This window comes from Hemicordylus capensis, chromosome 2, assembly GCF_027244095.1.
Source record: "Hemicordylus capensis ecotype Gifberg chromosome 2, rHemCap1.1.pri, whole genome shotgun sequence".
In the NCBI taxonomy this organism is placed as follows: Eukaryota; Metazoa; Chordata; class Lepidosauria; order Squamata; family Cordylidae; genus Hemicordylus; species Hemicordylus capensis.
The window spans coordinates 408600899-408622952 of NC_069658.1; the positions used below are offsets into that span (position 1 = coordinate 408600899).

Here is a 22054-nt window from a genome sequence, read left to right on the forward strand (position 1 = left end):
AATTGCATAATCTCCTTAAATGCCTGCCTGGAAGTGGTAATGGGCTGGATGAGGGAGAACAAATTGAAGTTGAATCCAAATAAGACAGAAGTACTGACTTTGTGGAGTTGGGACCCAAGAGATGATTTAGATCTGCCTGTTCTGGATGGGGTTACACTCTACCTGAAAAATCAGGTACACAGCCTGGGAGTGTTCCTGGATCCAAAACTCTCTCTGGTTTCTCAGGTTGAGGCAGTGGCCAGGATCGCTTTTTATTAGCTTCGACTGATACGTCAGTTACATCAATTTCTGCTGGTAAATGACCTTAAAACAGTGGTGAATATGCTGGTAACCTCTAGGTTTGACTACTGTAATGCTGCCTTTGTATGTAGTCTAGAAACATATGTAGGAGGTGCTGCCTTTGTATGTAGTCTAGAAACTACAACTGATATAGAATGCAGCAGCCAGATTGGTCTCTGGGTCAACCTGAAGAGACCATATAACACCGATTTTGAAAGAATTGCACTGTCTGCCAATATGTTTCTGAACAAAATACAAAGTGCTGGTTATTACTTATAAAGCCCTCAAAGGCTTGGGCCCAGGGTACTTAAGGGAGCACCTTTTTTGCCATGAACCCTGTCACCTATTAAGATCCTCTGGATAAGTCCAGTTATGGTTGCTGCCGGCTTGTTTGATGCCAGCCCAGGACCAGGCCTTCTCTGTGGCTGCCCTGGGGCGCTGGAATATGCTCCCTGATAAGAGCATCTCCATCAATGAATGCTTTTAGGAAGACCCTCAAGATGTACCTGTTTTCTCAGACTTATAACTGAAAATTTAAAACGATTTAATGTATTTTTTTCTTCTGGTATTGTTTGTGTGTGTGTGTGAATTTTTACTGTATTTATATTGTTTTACATCTGCTGTGTTTTTGAACTTTGTGCAGTGCCTAGAGAAGCATATATCAGGCAGTAAAGAAATATGATAAATAAATAAATACATACATACATACATACATAATAAATATGAGCATCAGTCATGCAAACTCAGAGGATGACTCTGGGCCAGTCATGTATCTCTCAGCCTAACCAACTTCACAGGGTTGTTGTGAGGATAAAAACTTATTTCCAAAGTGTATCTATTTCCATTTTATTCTGCAGTTCCAGCCCAGGCTCCAAGAATGAAGTGAAGCACTTAAATTGCACAGGTGCAAGAAGCAAGCCATTCTATTCAGTAACCATGCTTAAGTCCCTCATCTTCCTCCTGAGAAGATTTATAAAGGAATTGGCTCCTTCTCAGTGTCATATCTGCCTTCTGCTTAGCACACTCAGTGGATGCATAATTCCTTAGCAAATAATTTTCATGCTGCAATCAGGTGGGTGGCAAGAGCTGTTGCTTGACAGTGTTTGCTTAACTACCAGCTGAGCCAATAATAGGATCTGTAATGAAGTAAAAACGAGTCAGTTCATTAATCATCATTATCACTGTTAATCTCCCAGCATTTCCTACCTCTAGTTAATAAGAAGAACTCTATATTACATGTGACCTATCAGCATCCCTAGTTATGAACAACCTAGATAAATGGCAGGAACAAGCTTTGAGTGCGGGGGTTGCTGGCCACCCATTGCTCAGCAGGCTCTGTTCACCCATTAAACCATCCACAAATCGCTGGGCAATCTGTATCCGCCTCTTATATTTTCATCCCTTTCATGGTCCTGTATGCTGGTGGATTTTGAGGCCGTATCAGCTGATGATTTTTTTCAAAGCTTTTTAAAAAAAAATCTTGGCTACAATAAGGCATTTCTCTAAACTGAAAGGAGAAAGAAAAGAAATGAAACAGGCATTTGAAGAATAGCCTGGATGAAAAAGCTTAAAGCCTGGGCTCAGTAGACATGAATTCAGTATATTTCTTAGGCTCCAAATAGAAATTCTTAACAGACTGCATATCTAATTGACCAAAATGCTGACGTTCTGTCAGATTTGTTTCAGGAGCTGCCACTTCTGCAGCTTCATCACTGCTACAGGTAATTTCATGGTAATTAAAAGATGGTGCAGATTTAAGGGGTTACACTGCTCCTGAATTATGTGAGAAATGGAACAGGTGTCCTTTCCAGACATCATTCTGTGGAGCAGGGCATAGCAAGGTTGGAGTGGGCCTGGAGACGAGATTTTAAAATGAGCCCCTCACTGCTGATTAACAAAGGAGACTTTCAACCATGCAATGCGATCTTATGTATGTTTTCTCATAAATCCTATCAAATTCAGTACAATTTGCTTCCAGGTAAGTGTGTAGAGAATTGCAGCCTCAGGCAGCAAATCTAACCACATTTAGCTGGAAGTACATTTCACTGAAACCTAAAGGACTTGGTAATTCTTTGTCACAAAACAAGCCACTTATAGGACTTTTTTTGATTTTTTTTAAATTTAAAAAATATTAAAAACCAACCATTTGTCCAATCCACTTCAGTTTAAATATACCGATTTCTCCCACATCTCTCTACTCAAAACCAAAGCCCTATGCCCAGTCATTCCAGGTGATCTAAAGGCTGGGGCTGAAATCGGGTTGTTTCTTTACTGAAGGCAAAGGGCAATTCCTTCCATATCGGGGTGGAACTACTCTTTTAAAAATAGTTTTTTAAAAAAAATTTTAAAAAAAATTTAAACCAGCAAATTCCTCAGTCTCTGAATTAAATATCCAGAGTCTCTGCCCTACATCCTCCCACCTTATATTAAAGCTCTATGGCAAGCAGTACCTAAATATACGGAGGGGGGAGGGGATAATCACAAAAAGGAAATTACATCCTTCCTCCATTACTAAGCCTGAGGAGTCAAAGGCTGGGCAGAGCTGTGGTGGGCAAAGGCAGCCAGCGCTGGCCACCCAGCCTCCCTCCCTCCTTCCTTCTTGCCTTGCTGTCTGCCTGCTGACACTCAAATTCAGGCTTCAGGGAGGCCTGCACGGAGGCCTCTCTGGAAGCCCCACCCACCTACCGAACAGCTGAGAGGTGGAGACTGAAGGGGTTGCAGCAGCTTGCAGGCTGCTTAGCTCACCTGGCCAGAGCAGGAGGGCTAGCAGGAGAGGGGGCCAGCAGGAAAGGTAGGAGGACTGGCTACGGGGCCTTGGGGGGCTCTCCAGGCCCTGTGGACCTAGAGACATTTGTCTTCCCTTGCCCAAGGCAACGTACACCCCTGCTGTGGAGCAATGAACACCCATTGGTGGGAGATAGATGACTCCAACATTCTTGAGCTCATTTCACTGTCTGAAATGAACATGTATAGACTCATCACAGGGAATTCTGCTGGCATGATGACAGCTTCCACCTCACACGTTCCTTTCTCTTCAGAATAATGGTTGACATCTCAAGCAACATACTGAAAATGCTGCACCAGGCTGTGTCCTCATTGCCAGAGGCTTCCTGAGTGGTGGAATGTGCACGGGTGTGGGGAGCAGGGAACAATATTTTCTGATCTTCCCAGTCTCCAGGAGTGCGCTGTGCCTTCCATAAATATGCCCCTGAGGGTTGCATAGCCCTGAGGGGCATAATTCCAGAGCACTTCTGGAGGCCAGGAAAGGAGGTCAATGAAAATCTCTCCTCACTTCCCACATCCATGTGGTCTGCTACTCAGGAAGTCTCTGGCTTCATTAAGAGCAACCTCTGCCAGTGAGGATGCAGCTTTTGCTTTTGCTGCATCCTTGGTTTGTTCCTCTGGAAGTCAGCCAGTATCTGAAAAGGGATTAAGTGATGGATTTTGGCTGACACTGATGCTGATACTTCCGTGAAATCTGAAGGCAGTGTCAGAATCTGTGGGGATCCTAGAGGATTCTGGCAGATCTCCCAAGTTTCTACAAGCTATACTAGGTCTGCTCAGCATGCTCCAGGTGCCCAGCAGACAAACCTCTCAATGCTGCCCAAGCTGAAACAATGAGGAATAATCTACTCCACCTGCGGCCCTGGTGAAATCATCTCTGGTGGCAGGGAGGGTCTAATCCATTATTTTTTTTGTCAGTGCAGCAGGCAGCTCAACGGTCATAATTCTGGATTTTGCCCAGACCTCCTGACATTTTGCAGATATTTTTTGATATTTGCCAGTCCTCCTCTGTTGCTTCTATTGCTGCAGAACTACTGCTATAGATAATAACTTAGTCCTACAGCACTTTCTGGAAATAATGTACATACTTTCATTTTTAAAAGGCTGCAAATTGACCATTGTGATGACAGGTACAGTACAGGTGCTATCCAAGCCAGCTTCAGGTGTATCTGTTTGAGGAGGCAGCAGAATCAGGCCACATTCAGACATAACACCAAACCAGAGGTAAACATGCCAGAAGTTTGAGTTAGTGATCGTCTGAATGTGTGAAGCTGCAATTTTTGTCACCCAACCACGGCTCACATCTCAGTCACCCTCAGTTCCCCTATCCTTCCATCAGAAGAATGAGGGCTTCCGCATGGCTTTATTTTAATGCAGGAGGTTTCCATCTATACACACGTCTCACCTGTATTCCACAGTGCTTGTGTTACACACTGTAGGACTTTTGGGTTCAAGAGACTTCACCAATGTGCCATTGTGCCAACGTGCCAGTGCCCAAAGGTGTTGACTTGCTCTGAAGAAGAGGGTGGTTGGGTTGTAGTGTGCTTAACCCCTGCTAACTTGGCAAAGAGGCACCTTTTAACATGGTGGTTCTCTTTTATTTAGCAGGGGGAGAATAACTGGCACTATCCACCCCCAGCACAGTACCTCCAGTGACTGTTGCTGGTGTCTATCTTAAGTTTCTTTTTAGTTTGTGAGCCCTTTGGGGGAGAGGGATCCATCTTATTATTTCTCTGTGTAAATTTCCCAGAGCCATTTTTGGAAGGGCTGTATAGAAATTGAATGAATGAAATAACACCCAAAAGGATTGAGTTTTGGATTGGGTGAGCAACCTGCAATGCACCCCATGGTGGAGTGCCTGGCACGCAGCACCTCCACTTAGAATTGCTATTGGAAACATTGTGACAGGTTCCAATTAAAGAAGGCAGAGAGGCACACATGCAAGGAACCCTGTTGCTGATCTAATCTAGGGGATCTAGTGTACATACTTTACATGCACTCTGGAGGTACTCCTGCATCCAGCATTGGTCCTGGATAGTCAGGTGGCAGCTGTGTCCTGTTGAAATAAGAGCCTCCCCATCTCTGGCAACTTTTTAAAAGGCACTGAAGACAAATTTATTCACGCAGGCTTTTAATTAGATTTATAGTTTTAATACTTTTAATGTTGAGTTCTGATTTTAATGTTTGTTTAAATGATTTTAACTGTTTAATTGATTTTAGTGTTTAAATGATTTTTATTGTAAAACGCCCTGAGATGCAAGTTTTGGGTGGTATAGAAATGAATGAATGAATGAATGAATGAATGAAATATTCACATGACCAGGGACCTGGGTAAAAGGGCGTGCTTGTGCCCTTTAACCTGGGAAAAACCTTGGGGTTAAATTTCTTGGCTACCTGGGGAGGCAGCACCAGGATCAGCCTCATCCTGATGAAGGTTGGGCCCAAAACATTTTCAGAGCCATTATAGAAGCCGTTGAAACGTTTCAACCACTGGGGCCGTTTTAGCTTTTGGAGGTGGCAGGGGTGTTCCCATAAGGGCGGGGCACTTACCCCTCCCTCTGCATTTCCCCCTCTGGCCCTCCGTTGTATCAAAGCCCCTTGGAGCGGTAGCGTACTTCCCTGCCGCCCTGTTGCCCTCCTTGGCTGGAAGTGGCTGGAAGTACTGGGCACACATGCACCTGTCACGTGTGCGTGCATGCATGGCAGATGGGCAGATGGGCACATGCATGCATGCCTGGTACTTCTGGCCAAGGAGGGCAACAGGGTGGCAGGGAGGTACGCTGCCACCCCAAGGGGCTTTGATACAATGGAGCACCAGCGGGGAAAATGCGGTGGGAGGGGTAAGTGCACCCTCCTCCACCCTTAAGAGAACATCCCCGCCACCTCCGGAATGGTTTGGGGCACATCCCTAATCCTGACACTTCACATGTGCAGCCACACTCAGGTAGGGCTGCCCAAGCCTGGATAGGGCTGCTCCTGTGAACAGCTTCTGTACTTCTTAGGTATGTCCAGATGTGTCAGCACTACTGCTCTGAGCAGTAAATATCAGTGTTGCATAAACTGCCTCCCTGCTACTTTACATACGGTATTACAGAATCAGTGGCTGAATGTTTTAGGGACTGATATCCCACCTTACCCACTTAGCATCAAGGCAGCTAGCAAAATGTCAATAAACACAATACGTGTGAAAAATGCAAAGGAAACAAAACAAAACACAGCTGCTAAAAACACAGCAAAGTGCTAAATTCCAGCACCAATAAACACTTAAACGGAGGGAATAGAATTAAATTAGCGGTATAAAATACCTGTGAGAACAGAATAGACTTTGCCTGACAATGAAAAGATAATAGTGAAGACTGTGGATAGCACCCAGCTCCAAATATTTCATCTGATCAGTAGGAGTTGGTGGATATGCTAAACCAGGGGCCAGAGACAGTAGTGGGCTGGCTGTTGGTGAACAAACTGAGACTTAATCCAGATAAGTTGGAGGTGTTGGTCGTCAGTAAGAGAGCTAATTGGGTGAAGTTGTTCAGCCCATTCTAGACGAAGTTGCACTCTGGGGTACTCCTGCATCCAGCATTGGTCCTGGATAGTCAGGTGGCAGCTGTGACCAGCAGCACCTTTACACAGCCTTGGATTGTTCACCAGCTGCCCAAGCCAAGGCTTCATAAGCCTTCCTTGAGAGAGGTCTGGCCACTGCCTGACATGATGTGCAGATTATTGCTCTATAACACTGGCCTCCAGAGCTGCTGCAGACTCGGAAGGCATCCTGATGTTGTTAAGAACAGGCAGTTGCACTAGCAGTGTTTCCGCAGTTTCCCCCATTCACGACAATGAAGAGAATTGTCATGTCAATGAAGAACTACTAGAACAACTGTCCATTTTTGACAGTGTCGAGGCTGCATTTTGAGTCCGCAGCAGCCACATTGGTAAAGCATTATTACAGAGCCATAATGCTGTGCATCATGTCAGCCATTATCACCCATGCTAGGGGTGTGCAAATTGCGTGGTGATGCAAATGGCCTGTGCGCATGCACAGAAGTCGTGGAAATGGCCTCCACGTGGAAGCAGAGGCCTGAACCCCGGCTCCTGCAACTCTCCTGGCTCCTGAATTTTAAAGGTAAAGATTACCTTTTCCCTCCCCCTGCCCACAATTTACTGTTTCCCTTTACAAGTATACCCCCCCCCAAGCTGGCACGCGAGCCAGTTCTTTGAACTAAGGGTCTGATTGGTCAAAAGAGGCTGGCTTGATGTCGAGCCTAGCTTGAAGACTAACCCATGCCTTGGTCATGGCACAGCTGGATTGCTGCAACATGCCTTATTTGGGGCTGTCTTGTAAAAAATATACAGAAACATCAGCTAATGCAGAATGTAGTGACTAGCCAACTATCTGGGGCTGCTCGAAGTGATTGTGGCTGAGATACTGCACAACAGTATATCAGCCTAGTAACACTGGATTTGCATATGCCATTATTTCCAGGGGGATTTCTCTTGTGTAACACAATTTGCACAACTTAGGCAAATGCAATGTTAGAAGGCAGATGGCCCATAATTACTCCAGCTTTGAAAGTGCAGCATTGACTGGCACTTTCTTTCCAGGTCCAATTCAAGATGCTGATCATTACCTAAATGGCCTGGGCCCTAAATATCTTAAGGACTGCCTGTTTCCAAGTGATTCTGCCCAACTGTGAATTCCCTCCACAGAAAAGTTTGCTCCCCACCCCTTTCCTAGCCTTCTGCGGCTGGTGAAAGAATGTCCTGTTTATTCCGGTGTTTGGGAAATGAAAGGAGGACCTGCTTTGTAGCCATTTGTGGCCTTTGTGGCTTTACTGCTGACTTTTAGCTGCTTTATATTGTTGTTTCTATCACACTTGTGTGTTTATAACTTATTTTAGAGTTGTTGATTTTATGTTTTTCTTTAACAGATTGTAAACCACCTTGGGGTCTATAACTAGGACTGCCATATGGAAAAGAGGACAGGTCTCCTGTACCCTTTAATAGATGCACAGAAGAGGGAATTTCAGGAGGTGAAGCTTTTCTCCCCTCTGCAGGACAAGCTGCAATTGTTGAAAGTCTCTCCTCTGTGCATCTCTGAAAGGTACTAGAGACCTGCCCTCTTTTCCATACAGCAGCACTATCTATGACAGGGATTCTCAACCTTGGGTCCCCAGATGTTATTGGACTTCAACTCCCATAATCCCCAGCCACAGTTGGTTGGGAATTATGGGAGTTGAAGTCCAATAACGTCTGGGGACTCAGTGTTGAGAATCCCTGATCTATGACTAAAAGTGGTTTAGAAATGTAAATGTAAATAAAATAAATATGGGGTTATTTATCAGTGGCTTATTTATCAGTGGCTTCCATTGAGGTCTATGGCACAATGCAAATAAACTAGAGTTGAAAAGATTGTTAGGAGAAGGGCAACATTTGCCCTTTGGAAACTGGGATAATCATGTTTAGGGAACAGGATTAGTCCTCATCCCAATACTATCCTTGAGTCCACGGCTTTACTTTCCTCTTTGTACATAGGAAGCTGCCATATACTGAGTCAGACCATTGGTCCATCTAGCTCAGTATTGTCTACACAGACTGGCAGCGGCTTCTCCAAAGTTACAGGCAGAAGTCTCTCTCAGCCCTGTCTTGGAGAAGCCAGGGAGGGAACATGAAACCTTCTGCTCTTCCCTGAGTGGCTCCACCCCCTGAGGGGAATGTCTTACAGTGCTCACATGTGGTTTCCCATTCATATGCATTCAGGGTGGACCCTGCTTAGCTAGGGGGACAAGTCATGCTTGCTACCACAGGACCAGCTCTTGTGACACCATGGGTCTGAAAGATGGGGTATATATGTTTGTTTAAAAGAATAAATGAATAACTGTCATTTACTTCTCTGGGTAAAATAAAAGTTCTGCACTTGGCACCAGACAAGTCCCCAACCTCCAACACCAAGGCACCTTCTATGGGAGTATTGTAATGTATGAACTCTCTCTCCCCACCACCATAATAATGAGGCTGTTCACACGACTGCGCGAAAGTGGGCTAAGGGAGCCCAGACTGCTTTTGAGTGGTCGTGAGAACCACTGGGAGCCACATGGCTCCTGCCGGTTAACCCACTTAAGTTCCCCCCCTTTAAGACGAGGTTATTGGAGCGAGCGCTCCACTAACCCTATTCTGGTGATCATGAGTTGCCACACCACAGCTCCAAACCATGGCGACTCACGAGAAGACCCCCACTGGGATGCTACAACAAACCTCCCAGCCTTGGGGGTCTTCCCAGAATGCCCCACACACTTGCATGGGGCATTCTGGGACTTCTGGGGGCCAGCCGGCACCCAATCCTCACCGCCCCTACTGGCTCCATGACGGAGCCTGTAGTTGTGTGGGCGGCTGATCTGGCCACCCATCGATGGCTAGATGCTCATCTGTGGGGGAGAGCACCCGCTCTCCCCGCAGAAGCCCTGCAGGCTCTACACATTGATTGTGTGTAGAGCTTCAATATTTATTTTATTTACTAACATACAGTAAATACTACAAACCATTTTCTATGTTCAAAAAACTATAGAAATAGGCTGAGGGGAAAATATGCATCTGCCATTCAGCTTTAAGATATTGCAATATGAAGTATATTTTTTTGCATTTAACATTCATTTAGGAAACTATGGAAATAGCCATGCTAGTTTTATTAAATGTTATTTCAAATTAAGCAGTTTGCTACAGCACAACTAGTACATCCTGCCCATTTGGCAGATGACTCTCTATTAATTTACTTAACACAGACTGAGTTACAAAATAGTGTTACATAATGAGACTGTTCACACAACCAAAAGCTGGGAGCATGCACTGCTCCCAAACCTGGGTAGTACACTTGTCCTACCAAATTTTCGGTTGTGTGAACAGGCTCCCTGTTCTTTTTGAACAGAAAAAAATGGATGATTGATTGGTGCTCTTTAGCTTCTTTTTTTAAACTGGTTGCCTGATTTGTATTTATGGTCAGGCATGGCATTATGGTTGCCAGTTTGCCAAAAATTATCCTGTTTTTTCAACTTCTTTTTCCTCCCCCCATCCCCAGGTGGCACTTGAGAAGGTGAATCTCAGGCCATTTGTGGGGCACTGCTGGGCACAGCCCCTTTACCAGGAGACTCTACATTAGTATCAGATTTGCATCCCCAAAGTTTTTCCAAGCTTGGAAGTCTTGTGACATCAAGTCTTGTGACATTAAGCGACTTGGAAGTCTTTTGACATCACCAGGCCCCATCTCATAAATCTCAGCTTATTGGATGCATCTGGCAGTAGGGCATGTGTGTATACACACAAGTGATAATGCCCTTTAGACACTGAGGTCATTCATATGACCAGCCCGACACAGATAGAACAGGACTACCCCAGGTAGGGCTGATTGTGTGCAATGCCAGGATCACTTCCAATCCTGATGCTCTGCCCCCAGGTAGCCCTGGTTTAAACCTGGGCTAATAATGAGGTAGGAGAATGTGTGCACGCCTTCTACCTCACTGCCAGGTCATGTGGGTGTTTTGGCTGCCAGCAGCTCCTCGTGGGCTACCAGCAGCCATCTTGGCCAAAGAGGCTGGGGGTAGGAGTGGCCCAGCAGCAGGGAGATATCCCAATGCACCACGTTGCTTGTGTGATGCATTGTGGGATATGTGGTGGCTCAACTGTCATGCCCAGATGAACACTCATGATTCAAGCCTGAAGAGGGCTCACATGCCCAGATGAGCAGCATGGTGGTGATTGATGCAGCAAGCAGGAGGTGGGGACCTCCTGCTTGCTGCATCAGTCACAACCATGCTGCTCATCTGGGCACGTGAGCCCTCTTCAGGCTTGAATCATGAGGGCGAAGGCAGGTAGGCTCCTGCCTCCCCCCGCCCCCAGTCCTCCCCAGCCCCAGCTGATTTGGTCATGAAAACGACTTTACTGGCTATGGAAATGAAACCCACTTTTTCTAGCATACCAATCTCCTTGGTTAGCATGGTCCCTTTTGTTACTTGCTGCCAGGTTTTGTTTTGGTTTGTTCTTTTGTCTGAGTGCAGGAAATTCTAGAAGGAACTAAGGAACTCAGAGACATGTAGTTTTGGAGAGAGCATATTACACAGATTGGCACACTTAGCTTGGTCTTTTAAACTACATGTCCCAGAGTGTCTTGCTCTCCTAGAGGGCCTTGGCCTGCAGCTCCCTATTCAAAATGTTGTTGGCTAACAGTTTGCTTAACTGGCTCTAACAAATCTTGCAAGATATCTGGGCACTTCATTGCCAAAATCCTGACTGAAGCATCACATGTGCAAACAAAAGCAGCATGCATGCTCCAGCTATAGCCCTGCTTCTGAACTGCTTTGAACCATTCAAAATTATTTCCCAGAGGATAGTGCAGTCCTCCGGGAAATAATTTCACCATCATCATCCACTTTATTATGGCCAACAGCCAAATAAAATAAAACAACTACAGAATAATACAATCAGGTTACAATCAGGTTACGGAGTAAAAGCAGATAATAATACAATAAAACAAAAAGAAAGCAAAGACTAATATAGTAAACCTTCACCAAATTTCTGCTACTCAAACCCTTCATCACTCCTTTCGACCCTCCTCTGCCATAGTTTGCCTGCTATAAAGCAGAACTTTGCAACTCTCAAGGAAATAGAATCGTTCAAATCCAACAATAAAAAATATACTTTCACTTGCTCTGAAGCAGACCCAAACTGACTTAATACAGGGGTAATTAACTCTTCTCTGAGATCCCTATAGAAACTACATTTCAACAAGAATTTCAGGTGGCACACAGCTTCTGCAGGAAGTGGGGATTAGGGATGTGCAAACAGGTTTGACTGTTCGGGGTAGAACCAAACCTTCCCCTGTTCGGTCTGACCCCGGACCGAACACCCCCTGTTCAGGGGGTTTGCTGACTTTAAAAAAATGTTCATGAACACCTCCCCCCCAGACCAAACTGAACCAGGGGTGGGCTTGAGGGGTACTAGACTGAACTGGCCTTGTCCGGTTCAGGTCCGGTCTAGACTCGAACCGAACTGGACCAGCTGGTTCTGTGCATACCCCTAGCAGGGATTAGTCAATACTGCCCCCCCCCCGGCCATGTATGAGCACTTGCAGTTCAGAAGCAAAGTTCTGGGCTTCTTTTGTTTTCATATGTACCGCCTTATCAGGACACTGATCCATATAGGTTTGCATAAACATCCTCAAGCATGATCAACAATTTAGCCTCCATTTTGTTCTTGTAATAATGGCTTTACAGACCAGGTTGGGTCCACATGGCCCTCTGGGCAAGGTTAAAGGGTCCCCTTTCCATCTTTCCATGCTTGGGCCTCAAACATAACTTTGAAGGATACTAGTAGGCTGATGGGGAATAAATACCAGGTAAATTCTTGTTTCTTAATGCCAGAGGCTGATAATAAAAACAATAATATTCAATCCTCAATTCATCAGATTCTGAGAAATGGCAAGAAAGATTTATGCCTTTTCAAAAATAGCTTCTTCCCATTCCTGAAATTCTCCATGTGATTGAAAAACATGCACATTTTTTTGCATCTTTGTTCATGAAAACCTCAGGGCTTCAAACATACACTGAAATAATTAGACTTCCCTACCACTAACCTAGACAATCACTGCTCAACTCTGATTTGCTTTCTGTATGATAATGACCATGTGCAGTTTATGGCAATCTTACTACATATCTTACCTTCTCTTCAAGCAGTTCGCCACACTTTGTAAACACTAATATCACATGATACATGGGAGGTAAGAACTGTTCTCATAATTTCAAAAACTTTTCACAGCAAAGGTTGCATGTGTTTTTTGAGATACAACCAGCAGCTTTACAAAATATGCCAGAATTCAGATTTAGCACCCAATGTGACTGACATAATGAGGTGAGGCTCACGATCGGTGAGACTCGCTGAGAGCGGGTTAGCGGGGAGAGCAGGCTTAGCCCGCTCTCCCCGGAGACGATCAGGCAGGGAGCCCTAGGCGGCCGAATCGGCCGTCCACACACTACTGCCAGCTCCGTCACAGAGCCGGTGAGGGCTGTGGGGATTGGGGGCCGCATGACCCCCAGAAGTTCCAGAATTCCCCACATGAGCGTGTGGGGCATCCTGGAGAGACCCCAGGGACGGGAGGCTTATTTCAGCCTCCCGGCAGGGGTCTCCTCATGTGTTGTCATGGTGCAGAGCTGTGCCACAGCAACACACGATCAAATAGACGGGGTTAGTAGAGTGCTCGCTCCGCTAACCTCATCTAAGGGGAGGGCTCCATAAGCAGATTACCCGCTTTGAGGACACCAGGCTCACCTGTGAGCCCGGTGTTTCTCACGCTCGCCAAAAAGTGGGCTAGGCTCCCTTAGCCCACTTTTTGATGATTGTGAAAATCGCCTCATTGACTAACATTATGCTTGTACATATACTTGCTCTAGTGTGAGTCTGTTGCACTAGAAAGTTGTGCTAAGTCTGAAGCTTGCTTTCCAGATTAGTGTTGCACAAAAGCAAATATGCTTGTGCTTTCACTACAAGGCATTTAACGATGGGTGGCATGCCTCAAATGCTTTGTAGTGTTCTGTTCATTGCGTTCATTATGCACAATATTTGTTCATTTTGCACAACAGAGCAATTCTGAACATCCCCGTGGTATAGGGCAGTTATGCAATCTTCTAGCACAATTTTGTTCATTGTACAAGTCCAGCATTAGTCAGGATGTTGCCCCCTTTCCTTACTTATGGAGGTTCTTCTTATTCATCAGTGGTGAAAGAAATCACTTGGCATGTTTGCTGAGGCACATTTTGTAGCATTATGAGTAACAAATTGCCCAAGAAATTGTGGGAATGTCTTAATTAATTGTGCAGCATGGACCAGATTACCAGCGTGAGCTCAGAATATTAGCATATAGATAGGAGTAGGGCTGAGGGAGAAGACTGGTCTACTGCCAGATGATAATTCACCCTTGCCTTAAGAAAGCCTTTCCTTACTATTGTTCCTAGTGGTTTTCTACCACATGAAAGCTCACGGAAACATGAAAGATCACAGACATTCCAAACCTAGGCTGTTACTTTACCATCCCTCTCAGCTTTGAAATGATACATCTCCTGCCCCTTTCAGTGAAGTTATTCAGGAAGAACAGATTGACATCTTCCTGATTTGAGTCCTGGAATACAGATTCCATATCCTGAATCTTGGTGAGTCCGAGAGCACTTTCTCATTATCAGTGAGAAAGAGCTAGAGGGCACACAGGGAGGATGATTTGAAAAGCTTACCTCCCCGCAGATGATTGTTGTTGCGTGCCCAGATGTGCAGCTGCCTCCTCTGGCAGCATGGATGGTTGGGGGCCAGGACACATCATCTGGGTCTCTGGAACCCCCACAGTGCACTGTGTAAATGTGTGGTGCATTGTGGGATCCCTGGAGACAGGTGGGAGCCCTGCAGTCTCCCAGGACCAGCTGCAAGCAGCCAGTGCTGGCAGATGATTAAAAAAAATAGGGCTAAGGGAGCGATTGCTTCCTTGACCCCATTTAAGAGGCTGACCTCTTTGGTGGGTTTGCCACCACACTGCTGCCAAGTGCTGCATGGCCAGAGGCGTATCTAGGGAAAATAGCGCCTAGGGCAAGCACTGAAATTGCGCCCCTATCCAAACAGGGATGATGGGACTTGTAGTCAACAATATCTGGAAATCCCTGTTAAAAGAAACACTGTACCATCTAGACATGGTTGTTGATCAAACCCTGAAAACATGAAGCATCTCTGTTAAAGACTTAGAACAACAGTCAGGAGTTACGTGAGGATTCCAAGTGTCATTTTCTCTGTCTCATCTCATGCTTTTTAAAAAACATGACTTTGTCCTAGAGGATCACCTGCCCAAATAGCCACTAGCAAAATAGGGGAAGAAGAAGAAGGTGGCAGGGCGGAGGGAGTCTATAAACCAGTGAATTATTCCTGCCAGCCTTTGTCTTGTAATGACTGTTGGCTCATGATGGGGTATATGTGCATTCACCATTCTAGTGCTTACTTTGACACCAGGAGGGAGGAGGATACATTAGTTTGCCACACTAGACAGAGGCATTTGTAACAGGAGCAGACAGCCAAGTTCTGCCAGGGCTAAAACCAGCCCCTGCCAGACTAAGAAATCATTGTAATTTGCCCCTTCCTGTCACAAGCAGTGTGCTGTTCTTTTATTATTGACTCTAACTCTCAGATATCTCAGTCATGGATGGAAAATTCAGGGTCGATTTACAAGAGACACATTTTCTGCATGGAAGTTTCTTCTGTGCAGGTGTTGTGCAGAAACCCATGTGTAGTGATCAATACATATGTATCTATTCTGCCAGGGGCATAGCAAGGTTGGAATGGGCCAACATGACATTTTAAAATGGGCCCCCAGCCCCTCAAAGTCCAGGGCCTCCACACACCCCAGGCCCCCAAGGATTTAAGTCTGATATTTCAAAAAAAGTATGCTGCCTGGAAATACATTTCACTGAATACACACACACTTCACAATATATAGTGATATACATTGAGTACTATATATTTGTGCTACTTTTAATGCCTAGTAGAAACACTAATTATTAAAATGGCCCCCTCGTTGCAGATTAGCAAAGGAGACTTTCGACCATGGAGTGTGCGCCTATGTATGTTTTCTCAGAATTCTAAACAAATTCAGTAAAGTTTGATTCCAGGAGGTTTTTCACACAAGGCTTTTAAAGCCCTTGAACACACATCTCCTCTGGAATGGAGGTGCTGCATTCACATGTTGGCCAGATGTACCCTGAAGTCCCTGTGAGTTATTGGGGAGGGGTTCACACCCAAGAAAAATAAAATAAAATAAAAGCACAACACGTGCTTCACAGTTCTCACTCAGACTTTCTGGGTTGCAAAACAACTTGAACATAAGTGCATTTATAAATGAATGACTGAATAAATAAATAAATACATAAATAAATACAATATTGTTCCAGAAGTTTTTGTAATTTTCTGCCATGAAACAAGCCACTTATAGGCCTTTTTAGACAGTTTTTGTTTTTAAAGCCAGCAAATTTTCCAATCTGTTTTAAATCAAATATTCAGAAGCTTCTCAGTCTCCCCCACACACCCCATATCAAATCCCTATGGCAAGCAGATCCCTATACATGGTGGGGGGTAACCACAAAAAGAAATTCCCATTCTACCTGACAAAAGCTGTGCTGAATGGTCTGGGCAGAAGGTCTTCTGCTGCAGAGAACTCTGCCTGCCTGCCTCCTTGCTTGCTTGGGGCCTGCCGAGTTCAGGCTTCAGGGAGGCCTGCACAGAGGCCTCTCTGTAAGCCCCACCCACCCGCCGATCTGCTGAGAGGCAGGGAGAGAAGAGCTCTGCAGTTTGCAGGCCGATCCTAGGCCGGAGGGCAAGGCAAGCAGGACGGCAAGTGCCTGAGGGACCCTGGTGCTGGGCAGGTGGGAAATGGGGTGGGGTGGGGGCAGGCACTGGCATGGTGCCCCCCCTCAGTGGCACCTGGGGCACATGCCCTGGCTGCCCCCCCCCAATTATGCCCGTGTGCATGGTTCCCAGGGGTTCTTACGCTCAGCCAAGAGCAGGCTTGGCTTTCTTAGCCCAGTTTTGGCTGATCATAACAGCTTCCTACTGTAACAGCCCCCACCCCACCCAGGGTGTAGTACTTGGTTCAGGCTGGTAGGTGTTGATCAAGTGTTGATCTGGGTATACTCACAGCAGTGTGTACCCAGAGGGAGTTAAGGGATGTCTGTCTGAGTTAACTAGCCCTAACCTCTTGCTTAGATGAACAGATGTGTATTTAATTATAAGGGGGATTTATTTTATTTGGCTGTTAGTATATGTTATGTCACACTGGCATGAAATTAAGCGTTGGATGCAACTATGCATTGAAGATATTTATATATCACTTTTCAAGGCAAACCTCACAAAGTAATATATTATTATTATATTAAATAATATTATTATATGTATAAATATAAATAGTATTATATTAAATATAAAAGTATTAAAATAACAGTTATTAATGCTCATATTTATATTTTATTATTACTATACTATACTATACTATACTATACTATACTATACTATACTATACTATACTATGCTTTGGGAGATGTTCTGCTAAGCATTGGAAGGATCTTCACACTATTATTCTTAGTATGTTCCTTCCCCCCCACACACCCTGTCATACTTAAAATAAATCAATATTATCTGCTTCTCATACAGCATTTTAGACTGCTTCATCTGTATGCAGAATTTATTGCTTTCATTAGCAACCACAATGAACACATGCACTTTTGACTGTGTTTCCTAATTAAAAGGATTGACAGAATATTAAGCTGCCATTTTTAATGAAGCCCCAACAGATTTTATAGCTGGTAATCACAGCAACCAAGAAATGACATCACTGGTTGCCTAAGAGAAAAATGAATTATGTTTGCATTATGCCAAGAGAACTCTTCACCTCCCATTTAGCCTTGAAATTAAAATGCTGAAGAGTCATTGAATGATTTATTGCTCTCTAACTGTTATACTTATCTTCTTTCTTTTCAGTTGTGTGTGTGTGGGGGGGCTGATTATTGTTCATTTTCCAGTGACTATCCTATTAAACACATGCAAATTTTGAACTGCCCTTAGTGAACCATGAATCGAAGCTAGAGGTAAAAATCACATAGGCCTGGTTCACCCAATCATTCTACGTTTATTATGGGTTACCAACATTAATGTGATTGTGTGAACCCATGCCAAGGTGGTTTATGGCTTGAGGTGAATATGAGATTCCCATTTTGGAATGGGTTCACTTCACACAGTCATGCTAATATTGGTAAGCCACATTAAACTTCAATTTGAATGATTTTCTGAACCAGGCCATAGACTTCAATCCCATAGACTTTCTGCTAGACAGGTAAGGTTTTTTCCAGCTTAGTAGAAGTGTGTTGCATGAGAAAAGTCACACAGAATCCAGGGGATTTGCATGATAGTTTGCACAAGACTTTGCAAAAGCTCTTTTCAAAACTCTTTTATGATCTACTGTTTACAGGGTTAGCCTGCATCTTTGCCATGCTTCTCTTATTGTAATGCAACTCCTGAGAGACATATTGGGGCTCTGTACTCTGAAAATCCTAAAGGAAGTCATCCATTAGTAACTGTGCCAAGGTTCAAGGAATGCTACTGTTTTATTTTCTCCTTCCATTTACTAGAGATGTGCGTGAATCGGAAATTGCTGTTCAACTCTATTTGTTTGTTTGTTTGTCTGTCACGTTTTTATATTGCCTGATATGTACATTGCTAGGCAGTGTACAAAATTTAAGATATTAAAAAATCAACACAAATTACAATACATGAAATGCAATTAAAACAATAGTATAAAAACTTATTAAAACAAATTAAAATTATTAAAATTCATTCTAATTAAAAGCTTGCAAGAACAGGAGAGTCTTGGGAGTCTTTCTGAAAACAAACAGAGAAGGAGATGCTCTTACTTCAGCAGGGAGCATATTCCAAAGATTTGAGTTTGAATAGAATTGCTAGTACTCAAATTGATTCATTAAAACAGCGGCCATTTGCCAACTCTTTTGACAAATCAACTCAAAATGATTCAAGTGATTTGAGAAATTCAGCTGAAGGGAACAATGGGGAACTTGAAGCATCCCATTGTTCCCCATGGGTAGTTCCTAGGGACACCAAAGTGGGTTGGGAATAGGGCATGATGGGCGTTACCTACCACCCAACCCACAAAAGAAATGGGCAAATGGACAAATTTTTTTTTAACCTTTCCCCTAAACCCCCATAGGAGCCATTAAAATTTGTTTTAAAATTTTAACAAATCTTGGGTGTTTTTTTTTAATTAAAGCTCCAACTCTGATAGGGAGGGGAGAGAACCAACTTTAAGGTGGGTATTTTTAAAATGGTTGTGTGCATGGGTGGATTAACCTTTTTGCTGCCCATAGGTGAAAAGGCTTTTGCCGCCCTTTAAAAAATGCTCCAGGGAGCCGCCTCTATGTTAATCCACACCTGGTTGGTGTGGTCAGGTGTGATCTATTTATGCTGTATGTACCACACACAATGCTATCTATCTATAGCACTATCTTTAGTACTGTAGTATACACACAGAAACTAGAAAAATAAAATCCCCCCTAATAAAGAAGCAGGCTTTATTGGAGGGCTGGGATGGAGAGGAGTGAGCAGCAATTGGGTAAGGTGAATGGAAGGGAAAGCGCAGGGGATTACTGTGGCCTCTTTAATCCAAACCCACCCCTGCTGTCCTACGCTCCTAATACCCAATTCCTCCCTTTCCCAAACTAAGCCCTATTTAAATAACTCTAAGTTCTATAACCTGACCAAGCAGGGGGGCGGGGTGTATGTGTAACCTTCTGGCATCTTTGGCTGGAGTCTGCCAGGTGTTGCTCTCAGGGACACTATTGTGCCAAGCAGACACCGGGACTCAACATCTGGGGGAAGGGCAGGTGGGTACCAGTCAGGCACCAACCCACCTAAAAAAAACAAAAACAAAAAACCTGGGGGAAAGGGAGGGCCTGGCAAGCTGGACACAAAACAGAAGTCAACACACCAGCCTACAGAGACATAAAAAATAAAGTGGAATCCACCAAAAAGGTGGAAGGAAAAAAATCTGCAGTGCACTCCACTTATTAAAGCTACTGGGGGCTGACTACAAGCAAGAAGAAGAAGTCCAAAGCTGCACCTAGTTAAAGCAACTGAAGTCCAAAGCTGCACCTAGTTAAAGCAACTGAGGCTGCAACTGAGTACCCAGAATGTTGGGGGCAATATGCTAAATCATTGTAAACCGCTTAGAGAGCTCCGGCTATAGAGCAGTATATAAATGTAAGTGCTATTGCTAAGTGCTATTGCTACTGGTATGGGGAGAAGAAGAAAAATTCAAAGCAGCACCCAGTTAAAGGCACTGACTGCAAAAAATCAACAGAAGGAGGGTGGACTCCACAATACAGCAGCACCAGTTAAAGCCACTGGGGCTGCTGGTACTTTTTTTTTTTTTTAAGAAATAAAATAAGCAGTTGGGTTGGTAAGGAAAGAAAAAAACAGATAAGCCACAGGCCATCCTCAATGCTGCTGCTGCAGTCTCTCAGTCTGATTCTTTTCCTCCTCACCTCCTGAGGCACAAAATGGCTCTCTGCCTCCAAGCAGTCCCTTAGATATATTTTGAACATCCCTTCTTTGGTCTTACCCGCTCTACTCCCTCCTCCCATCTAATGGGGGCACAATTGCCCATGAAAACAGTTGATTTGAATGATAACAAGCCAATCCATAAGCAAGGAGATCTCAAGCCAATCAGAAGCCAGTGCCAGAAAAACAATCAGCTAAATATATAAATATATAATTTTGTTATAAAACAAAACAGGACTCAAAATGGTGCTTGAATCACTCAAATTGATTCAATTAGAATTTGATTCAATTCGAAATGAAATGCCCTTCATTTTAAGGGTGGTTTGATTTGAGTTCAAATAACTTGAAATGACCCGATTTGAGCTTGAATCAATTGTAACTCGAATCGATTTCCACACCTCTACCATTTACTGTTCTTTGGACCAGCCATAAGACTTGCCATGCTGGATAAGGTCCATGTAGTCCAGCAGTCTGTCTCCAACAGTAGCTAGTTTCCTGACAGAAATTTGCAAACAGGGCAAAGCATTAAAATGTGTCAGCCCAGGTGGGAACTCGCCAGGAGGCAATTCCACTATTAATGCAGACTAACTGGTTTCTTGCACCTCTGCTTGTCTTGTCCATTTAACATAAATTACAAATCTTTTCTACAGGGACCATGTCACACGTAGTATGCTGTTCACAGCACCTAGTAGACATTTGATGCTAACTCAGTCTTAAACAGTAGTTGATACATTATTATTTTTATTATTTATTCGAGTTCTACACTGCCCTTCCAAAAATGGCTCAGGGCGGTTTACACAGAGAAATAATAAATAAATAAAATGGAACTTTAGACTGAGCTTCAAAATGAGCTGGTAACCAATCACAAATAGAAAGGTGGAGAAACTCCCATCTCTACTAATGCTCAGTTCTGAATTGTGGGGACTGAATCAGCAGCAAACTACTCACAGAATACATTCTGATCCTCAGTATTTGTATCAGCATGCCTGCCTGCATTGAATGCTGTGGTTGGTTAGATTCATGTGCCTGCCAATATAGTGCCTGTGGTTATCAGCGCCTTGCATCTTCACTCTGCTCTGCCTTGTTTAATAGGGGAGCAAATGAGCCCATACGCAAGTTGCACATGTTTCAAACTTTACAACCACAGAGGGCTAGAAACTTGAGCCATTACATTAAGATCCCTTTGATTATGAAGAAATTCAAAAATTTTCAGAGAGTTTTAGGATTAAATATATACTGATTTGGACCTCCCTGCCTGCCTGCCTGCCTTTCCTTCCTTCCTTCCTTCCTTCCTTCCTTCCTTTCTTTCTTTCTTTCTTTCTTTCTTTCTTTCTTTCTTTCTTTCTTTCTTTCTTTCGTCTTCAATAAGGTTAGAACAGTTGGCAACACAGGAACTGGTAGTGGAAGCTGATCTGCTGAGAAGGGAGCTTATTTTGAATAGCCTTTTGAAATGTGCTTAATCTCTACATCGTTGTTTAACCCCTTCAAATGCATCTCCCTTTCAAGTTACTTAGCAGGACTGCATTCACTTCCAAGGCAGCCTGATCTAGCCACAGCAAAAACAGGATGCTGGCTAATTCAGCAGGGGGCACTCTTCCCTTTGAGTCTGGACCTATTTTGCCAGAATGATGCTCTGGAGCTCTCCACCGCAAGTTCCAAACTCCTGCATGTCACATGCAAAACAGATGTTCTGAATATCTATGATTAGTGAGGAATCCTATGAGGGCATCCTTTGGGAGACAAAAACTGGTAACCCTAGCTCACTTGACAGATTGCTGTTGTTCAGATCATTGTTGTCTGCCTTACCTACATTCTGTTTCAAGAGAAGGTAATTTTCACTTAAATCCTGAGCCGCTGGGCT

General features: G+C 44.1%; 1 long non-coding RNA gene across 1 annotated transcript; it reads right to left on the reverse strand.

Moving 5' to 3' along the window:
- Nucleotides 1-1109: 1109 nt before the first annotated feature.
- LOC128341770 (uncharacterized) lies at nt 1110-16464 on the reverse strand. The gene is made up of 2 exons (XR_008314560.1): nt 16233-16464; nt 1110-1415 (listed from the first exon to the last, which is right to left on the reverse strand). It is a non-coding gene; the product is annotated as an uncharacterized LOC128341770 (long non-coding RNA).
- Nucleotides 16465-22054: the final 5590 nt, after the last annotated feature.